General features: G+C 37.7%; 1 pseudogene; it reads left to right on the top strand.

Annotated features, from left to right (window-relative positions):
• LOC146489531 (steroid 17-alpha-hydroxylase/17,20 lyase pseudogene) overlaps nt 1-2,176 on the top strand; it is a 2,333-nt pseudogene extending 157 nt beyond the window's left edge.
• Nucleotides 2,177-9,763: the final 7,587 nt, after the last annotated feature.

Raw genomic sequence — 9,763 nt, 5'->3', positions numbered from 1 at the left:
TTGTCAACCGTTTTACGGCAACCAAACACTTGCCTCCGGGGCCTTTCCCTTTACCAGTTATTGGAAATGTGCTCAAACTGGCCGCCGATTCACGTCATGTTGATTTAATGGCGATGGAAAAACAATATGGCCACGTCTTTCGGGTGTATCTTGGAAGCCAACTTGTCATAATTGTTAGCGGTGCAGAAGCCGTTAAAGAAGTCCTTGTTACCAAGTCGGCGGAATTTGCTGGACGTCCAAAGGTTTATACTGGAGAGGTTTATTCGCAAGGGAAAGCGATCGGGCTAGCAGATTATTCCCCGCAGTGGAGGTTCCATCGCAAGATAACCGTCTCTGCACTTAAAACGTACATGAGCGAAGTGCTGAAGCAAGGGACAGTTATCAACGATGAATTCGATCTGCTTTTGAAAAGGGTGAGTGCCTGGAATGGAGAGTCTCACGATATCACAAAAGAGATTCGGCTGGCTGTGATGAATGTAATTTGTGCCTTGGCGTTTGGTTCCAGATTTGAACTAGATGACCCGGAGTTTACAAGATTGCTCGAGATGACGAACGGAGTAGCGAAAATGCTTGCGTCTGGTTGTTTGGTGGACGTGTTCCCATGGTTGTGGTTCTTTCCTTTCAAATCCATCCAGGTACTGAAAAAGAGTTGCCAGGAAAGAAATGAGCTGGTTGGAAGGATTTATCAAGAACACGTTAAAGCCAACCGAGTGAATAATCCACAAGATCTAACAGACGCGTTGTTGAAAGCAAAGAAGGAAGCTGAAGAGGAAGACAAGTCAATCAAAGGCTTCCTTACAGATGAGCATCTCATCTTCACACTGACTGAGGTCTTCATGGCTGGGATGGAAACCACTGCAAGTACGTTGTGCTGGGCACTTCTTTACCTGATACGTAACCCAAACATCCAAGACATGTTGCATCAAGAGCTGGATCAGGTCATTGGAGAAAATGGCTCTCCAGACCTCGGGGACAAAAAGAAACTCCCTTATTTGGAAGCTACGATTGCAGAGACCCTGAGGATTACGTCCCTTACCCCTTTGGCAATTCCTCACAAAGCGACGGTGGATGCAACTCTGCAGGGATATCAAATTCCAAAGGACACCACAGTGCTGGTCAATTTATGGTCCCTTCACCACGACCCAGAGATATGGGATGCCCCCGATGAATTCAGGCCTGAAAGATTCCTGGACGACAATGGTGACTTTCTGCCTCCGAAAGCTGATCTTTTCGTTCCGTTTTCGGGAGGGCGTCGTGGTTGTCCGGGTGAGTCTCTGGCTCGAATTGAGCTCTTCTTGGTGTTGGCACGCCTGCTGCACAGATTCAGGTTTGAGAACCCACCAGGATGTGACCTTCCAACCTTGGAGCCTACCGCAGGGATTGTTTTGATGCCGCAGCCGTTCGACGTTTGCGCGATCAAGAGGCATGTATTTTAATGGTCTTAATCTTCTTAACGTTTGATTGATCTCCAATAACTGCCATCAATGCTATGGTGAATTGATCTAGCTCCAAGTACGCTAACGTTCTTTGAGGATCTCAAAAAATTGCGTTATTGAAGACTTGTTGCTGGTTTTAGTTTAAAAATAGATCGAGTGAACTCCAGATCTAACCTCAACTTTGTATGAGTAGATACAGACCGGAGACAGCCCACAGTTCAGTAAATAGAGTTAAAATTCATGTGTATCTTAATTCCTGTTGGGGGTCAGTCTTTAATTTCACTAGTCCATTCCTTAAATAAATAACTCCCTTCCAAGACAAGTCACTTCATGAGTTTTTGTCCAGACTTTGAAATGTGAGATTGTGACAGATTGCACTTTGTAGGCAAACAATAAGAGTAGAAAACATTAAAAGTAACTCTATTTGTGATATTTAAGGATTGGATCGGAGTCTTTTCAATCTCATGATTTAGAATCGGATATTTTCTTGAAATTAAAACATTAACACCCGTTTTGGAGTTAAAATTGATCTTTTAAAAACGTCTCCGCTGTACGCGAATAGAATAGAACCGCCGGTTTATCAGTTCATGCAGCACTTAGTATACTATACATTGTTTCAGTATATGAATGGTGTATTTTTCTAAACTAATTTGTTACATTTTTGTGCTTATGGTAGCAGTAATTCATTGTATCATTGTAAAAATTGTCAAGAATATTAAATGAAATGTGAAAAACTGAAATATGAAGTGAATCCTCTCTTGGTTGATTGCAAAGAAATCCTCTTTTTTTGTCCAGGGGACACCCTTCAACACAGGACTTGCCAAGCAACATTTTTAATCACTGATCGGACGCATAAACTCTTTACAAACACTTCTTTTTTTTTTATTTAACACGCTTTATTTAAATACGCAAATACCCTAATACACTTAGGTTGCTTACACGTATATAAATTACTTTCACTTATACAGCATCTGAATTTTACAAAGTACTTTTCTGTTAAGTTAAAAGAGGAAAAAATAAAGACAACTAAGTAATAGAGAAAAAGAAAAGAAGAGACGAAAAAAATATTAGGATAACAAAAGAAGTTAAACGAAAAAACTACAAAATCGAGCCTCTGCATTAGCTTACATATGTGAGTTACGAGAAAAAAAAATGCATCGCATCATTCATTTTGATTGAGAGCAGAAATTCCATTTAAGCACATTTTTCTAATTTCCATTGAATAGTAAGTTTGTTTACAAGTTCATCTAAAGACAATTCTTTCTGAAGGTGTTTAGAGGAGTAGATATATTGCTTGACCAAGATGATGAGTAAATCTAGCCTGCGTCTTTCGGGGTCCGAGAGCGCATCAGTTACATGATGTATATCACGAAAGACAATTTGTTCGCTCGAGAGTGTTATTGTAGTACCTTGGCACTGGTTGAACCATGATATAATTTGCGAGTAAAGTTTTACAGACTCCCTGCAATCAATAAAGGTGTGTTCTATTGAATCAGCACTAGAGCAATACAAACACTTCACTACGAGAATATATTCGTCAAAAACTAAACAGAGCCTGTTCCGAACACATTACATCGGAGCTATAATCTTGTCTCTCCCATTTAAAATCATAAAATCGAGTCAGCCTGTTTAGATCTGTTTAAATAATTCCGTGGAACTTGGTATAACAGATGCCAAACGTTATAACTATTTGTACTCTACCCAGAAGGGAAAGATCCCTCCATTTCCACGTGATAATTGTTTTCTTAAGTGGTTTTAAAGTTTTCCTAAAATTTAATTCATTTCTTTGTTTATCTTCACTTCTAAATTAAACTCCTGAAATCTGGACAGCATTACAAAGGCAGTTATACGAGTTAGAAGGATCTTCCCAAACTGAGATCTGTTCGGCCAAGAACAAAGGCTTCTGTTTTCTGCATTCAGTGTTGACTTTCAGACCAGAATACTCTCCAAAAGTACGCAATAAATTTGTATAGGACACTCTGTCTTTCAGAGAGCAAGTTATATCATTAGCAAAGAGTGAAAACTTACCTTTTTAGTAGTTCACAATCATAAAAACTTGGATGCCGTGTCATTTCTAATCCTGTTAACAGCCAAGATTTCTAGTTCGATTATGAAGAGCTAAAGGGAGAGGGGGCTCCCCCTACCTTACCCCTCTATAATAACAACAACAACAACAATAATAATAATAATAATAATAATAATAATAATTTATTCACTTAATAATATAGCGCCTTTTAACATTAAAATGACCAAAAGCGCTTTACATGAATTTAAAAAATTTATATAAAAATATAATAACTATGAAGAATTATGAGAAATATCAATAAAAACTAATACTAAAATAAACAATTGACCATCCCCAATGCCATTGCTAAGAATTACTTGCAGTAAGCTAAATTAAAAAGATATGTCTTAAGTTTTTTCTTTTCCCTTTACAAATGGTCCTGTTTAGAATCGTTGTTCATTACGCAACTAGAAGATGTCAGTGGAAGATCGATTCAAGTCTCCGCTGCCACCCCGCTTAACTGATCCTCATAGTATTGGCTGTCTCACTGATTGCAGACAAGAGAAAATAAGGGGACAGAGGGAAACTAGGGGCGTTGGCTGGGATATGTGAATTTCACTTAATTTATTTTTAGACACCGTCTAAACGGAAGTCGGTTTCCTGAGATGCCCGCAAACGGTCAGTGTGACGTCACGAGAAGTCATTTTTGTGTGCCAACCCCTCTCTGTCCCCTTGTTGCAGATCATTGCATGTCTTGACTTCGTAAGAGCTGCCATGAGCGAAAATGCTCCTCTCACGTACCCAAGCACAGAAATTCTGTGGTAAACTGAGACATAGCTGTAAACAGAGCAGCCAATCAAAAACAATTTTGTTTTCAATTTCCCCAGAGTCTCTCCAGGCGATCAACCGCTGGCCAAAGAGCCTGAGGACACTGGGTATGGAAGTATGTTATTTGTACCCGCTAGAACCTACGAAACACGTGACTAGTCACCCGTCTAAAATCAAACCGACGATTCAACTGTTTTTCAGTATTATTTAAAATTATATTAATTTGATAGCATCTGGAAGTTTATGAGATGCGTTTAGGGTGTTGTTGCCCGATTTATGAATGGAATAAATTGCATGGGCTTAGCGAAAATGAACGAGACAAGCGGCGCCAGAGAAACATTTGTAATGATGTATCTATTCAAGTATGAGTCAATTAAAGTAATCAGTCTTGAATACAAATTCCGCCGAAACGCCATAATTACAGGCGACGATTTCAGGCGGTTTTTTTTTTCATTGTTTTTGTTGCGGAGATAATTTCATCCTTGACTTAAATGAAAACCTTGGTAAAGTGAAAAAGAGATTTGAAAACATGACTTTTTGAGTGCAAGAAATGACCGGACGATGCTTAAGTTATCGATTTCAAGTAAACTTCTTTGTTGTCTTTTCATTGTGTTGAATATTTGTTTATCACTTGTACTTAATTAAGCCCTTTGTTCTTATTTCTTTACACATCTTGAACACGTTTACACAACTTAAACAAAGCTTCAATAGAACAACCATGTCATTTAATGAATTCACGATTAGCCGACAAGCTTAGGCAAGTAAACATTCAAACAGTTTGGCGGTGAGTCACTCCACTCTCGGTTCCATTTAGTGAAGAATAAAATAAACTCGAGTGCTTCTTTTCAGTCTTTCCGCTGGAGCAAGAGGACAAGAAGTGAGCAGCAAACTTTATCAAATCAGGTAAGTTCGTGTGTTTTATAAAATATTTATAAGAATAGTTTTGTTTTGCGTGAACTTAAATACACGGTGGATGAATCGCACGTTAGCGTTTTGTCCACGTGGATTTTAATACAATTTTAGCTAACTCTCGCCATCGAAGTGCAATATTAACAAAGAAATATTTTCTGAACTATCGCTGACACTGACTGCTGTACTCAATAAAAACTGGTGTTTCCAGTTCCATTTGTTTAGTTGAATTAGTTCTTACACGAGCTGCATCGTGGTTTCTTATCATGAAAATGCTTTCTTCAAATTTTTATATTTGGTATTTATAATCTGTCTCAATCCTACCGACCCAGTTTCGACTATCTTCGCTTTTAGTGCTTTGTTATCAGCTCTTTGACATTTTATGCCTTAGTCCATTGTCTTTTAAAGGTTTTTTTGATATGAAAAATATCTTTGTCGAACTCGCCGAAAATAATGTTGGATAGCCGGGCTCAGCTCGTCTGCAACTGGAATTATCAAAAAGCATTCTCACGGCAAAAGATAAGCAGTTCCGTAGCAACTATTTTTCCTTTTCAATTTAAATCACTGCAAGGCGAAAAAGATTTTCCGGAACAAGATAAACAACGTACAGATCTGAAACCGACATGAAAACGAGAAATGAAAAAATGGTGATCCATCATATCAACATTAAATCACTACAACTAATTGTGAACCATAAGGATTTTACTAACAATTGTAACGTTCTTTTAACTGAAATATATGTTAAGTTAAGTAGAGCAGAAAAAGGGTTAAAAATATGAAGGGATGCAGAAACTCATTTATTTAATATTTTTATTAACTTACTCTTCCAAAGAGAATAAACCGCAGATATTTAATGTTTAGTATTTCAAAAGCTCCCTTTTCAATCATCAACAAAACGCATTCCATCACGAATTTAAGCTTTGTTTGTGGTGGTGTACACGTGCTCTACCCGCCAAAATTACATTCAGAGCCCTCGCTTATTGTGGTCAGTCATTTTCATTTTCTTTATGTATGCCACCACTGACTATCTCGGTTTGTGCACGGTGCTGATCTGATACAAAGAAATACACGTTTCTAGTAGGGTCAGATACATTATGCCGGCATAATTTTGAGCATTATACTATGGATGGAGCATCAATCATAATGCCGGCATAATAGGTCTTTTTTTCTGCAAAAATATTAAAAAGCAATGAAAAATCATAAAAACGATCTTGGAATCCATTCTTCATGAAATCGTAACGAGTGTGTCAAAGGATTTCATATTCCAAAGATCAATAAGAGATAGAAACATTCGCGATGGCTAGGTTCATTGAACTTGAATTGAAAAAGGTGTAGAAAAGATATGTAAATAAGATATTTCTTTTGCTAACAAGTTGTAAGACTAACAAGTTGTAAGGCATGAGCTTTCTAGTATTTGTGCTTCTCACTTGGAGAGACCAAGAGATCGTTTTACTATACAGTTGTTATTAAAACATGTTGAATGCAATAAAAATCAGGTGAGCATAATGCTATATTTTTTCGAGCATAATTTCGGGCATAAAACTAGGTTTTTTTGGGTGACGCTCAAAAGCATAATACTCGAATTTTCGAGCATAATGTATCTGACCCTAGTTTCTAGCCGCTCACTGTTTCTTGTTTCTTCAATTTTCCTGTCTTGTTCAATTACAACTAAGCTACTGAGGCAAACCGGTCATTCGACAGTCGGCGACCATATTGAAATACTCGGATGTTCGCGAGAATCCTCAGTGGACGGAAAGAAGTCAAGTTGTAACATTTTCAGTTTATTGCATAAATCTTGCATAGTTTTTGAACATCGCTTCCTCCAAATGAGGGCCAATCTAGAAGAAGTTACCTGAACGAAATATTATTTACTGACAAATGGCAAAAATGTTCTCTAAATTGATTAACCTTGTGACAGCCCCTGAAGTTGCTGTATCCCGTTCCGCTCAACTAATCCTCTTACTCAGCTATAGCTACTGATATTGCTTAAGTATTTACGCTCATTAAAAGGTTTCATTACTTGTCGTTAGTCAGCATCGTGGAATCAGGTGACAAAATATAAAAGATACTTTGTATTTTTTGAGGTTTTTCTGTAAAACTTTCACAGAATCAGCAGATTTGCCTTAAATATTGAGCAGCTTACCTGAGTGCTGTGTTCACGGATACGCTCCATGAGTCAGGGTGTTTTACAACGCAATGTTCTAATCATATTTTAAATGCACAAATTTCAGCTTTTAAACCCTCCACTGAGCATACATTTACACCACGAATCTCACTAATTTTTGCAACAAATCTACTTCCTATAGCCCCCCCCCCCCCCCCCCTGAATGAAAATTAAGCAGAAATCCTGCCCAAACTCCTAATCTCTCCGCTTCCCCTTCAAAACAAACTGGAAAACCACTGGTGTTCCTGTCTTTTGATAAGATAAGGCAATCTCTATAAGCTTTGCTGAGGAGGATAGCCCAGTTGCGTGTTTACGGTATGACACGATGGCCGTATCGGGCAAGTTCACCCATCCGCACGGCTCTGTATAGGTTTTATTTATATATAAGTTTCCTTTTTCCTGCCCATCACGACATCAGAGGGTCTAAATTGAACTAAATTCGCGCTAATTTAACTGAAAAATGCCTCGTCGCGGGAAACCATATTAACGTTCATTACTACAGGAAACCGCTCAACTCACTGATCATGAGATCTTGAAGTATAAGCCACTTGGAGGATGTGGTATGTTATGATAAATTTAAAAAACAGTAACGTCAACGTTATCAGTTTTAAAACCTTTCTTCAGTTTTTTTTTAAAACAGTCAAGTTACGTTATTGGTCGCTTGCAGAGAATAGAAATTTATAAGAGTGTCCAAAGAACCCGCTTTACATTCATGAACCGATGCCAGATCGCTGATGAAAATAGTAAAATGCCTTGCACAAAAGGGCGTAACCGCAAAATCTGAAATTTTTTGAATACCAAAAGTGATATTAACTAGCTGCTCTTATGTTTAATAAATACGTCTAGACTGATTTATAATCTTAATATTGTTGCTCCTTAAATGCCTCCCCGGCTGCTGAATATTTCCGAAATTTACTGGATTTTGATTAAGACCCACTAAAGGTCACTTAAGGAAATCCTGAATTGCCAGTTACCTTTTTTTATCTATTTTAGCAAATTGTTGTTGTCTGCGTGTGTGTTGAAACACAAGCATAGCCGACGGGATGATGAATTAAAAGGGTATTTACGCCGAAGGGTTTTTTTTTTTTTCTATTATTGATTGCTTTTGCATTTGAGTTTTTGTCGGGCGATAAATCCGGCAGTAAATTACAAGTTAGTTCCATCGGAATTCTAGAGGTACAGAAATACAAAAAACTATGTTAAACATTCCTTCACCCATGAAGTAAATTCTACGACTTCCACCAAAAGCTGTGCCCCCGCCAAAATCGAATTACATAATAACATGATTCATCGGGAAATTTAATTCTCTCCCAGTTCGGTAGTCCCACTATGCAATGTGTCTTTTGTAAAAAGCTAATTGGCTGTGCATTGAACTTTCTGTTTATTTAAGAAACAGTGAACATTCCTCCTTGTTTCAGCTCCCGAAAAAGAGTTGTTTACCTGCTTCTTCCAAATTTTCTTAGAAAAATCTGGTTATGTTTATCCAGTGACAATCTGTAACCGGGAAAACGTGATTCTCGTGATATAAACAGTCTACCTTAATATAATTAAAACTGAAAATTTAACAAATTCATTGAAGGTTATATAAGGAGCTTACTGACTAATCGGTTTATTGAAATAACTCAATGGGTCTTTTTGAATACCTCCAGTGACTTTTTCCGGGTGGAAGTCCTTTTCCATATACCCTTATCTTTTTAGTATACTCTCATCCATTCTAAGTGCAATTTGTATATTTTGTTTGAAGATTTAAAATACTTGTTCAGGTGTTTGAGTATCAAAAGACTCTTATACCATTTATTTCAGTGATCTTGCTAAGCAGTGTGCTGCCACCATCACGAAGTTCGTTTTTAACGTTAAACCAAATTCTTCTTTAAAGCAGCAGGAAAATAATGAGACTCCAGTATTAAAGGCTCCCCAAATAACTGGCAGGTCGAGTACCGTGATGGGCCATTCTCAAACCCCCCCCCCCCCCCCCCCCGCACTCACTCCCTAATTCTGTTTGTACATCTTGCAGTATTGATACTGCTCACTTTTCAACTGACATAGCTTTTACTAACTTCAGTTCTGTTTAATGTAAACTCGTAGCACCATGACATGACATGATTAAGTCTAAAATGCCCACTTGAATGTTAACTCAAATGTGTCGTAAGCTTTGATTTGTTTGCACACGAAATGTTCGGAACTCTTATTTAGTATGACCCTTAGCAAAAATTGAACTTTAAAGAGTTGAGCTCAGCCGGCAAACAAAGCTGGACAAATTATGAATGGATAAATTATAGCTAAGCAGTTACTGAATTTCATGCTGTTTTCATGTAAGGGACGGTGATTTGTGTTATTCAGTCGTTTTTGGCTGTTTCTGTTAATTGTAATTATGCTTAAAATAATTATTCCTTGAAAAAGCCTGCGCGATTAATGTTTGGT

This window comes from Pavona decussata, unplaced genomic scaffold, assembly GCF_977016875.1.
Source record: "Pavona decussata unplaced genomic scaffold, jaPavDecu1.1 SCAFFOLD_6, whole genome shotgun sequence".
Classification (NCBI taxonomy): Eukaryota; Metazoa; Cnidaria; class Anthozoa; order Scleractinia; family Agariciidae; genus Pavona; species Pavona decussata.
Note: the sequence above shows the minus strand (reverse complement) of the source record. Positions and strands in the feature narration are given on the sequence as shown.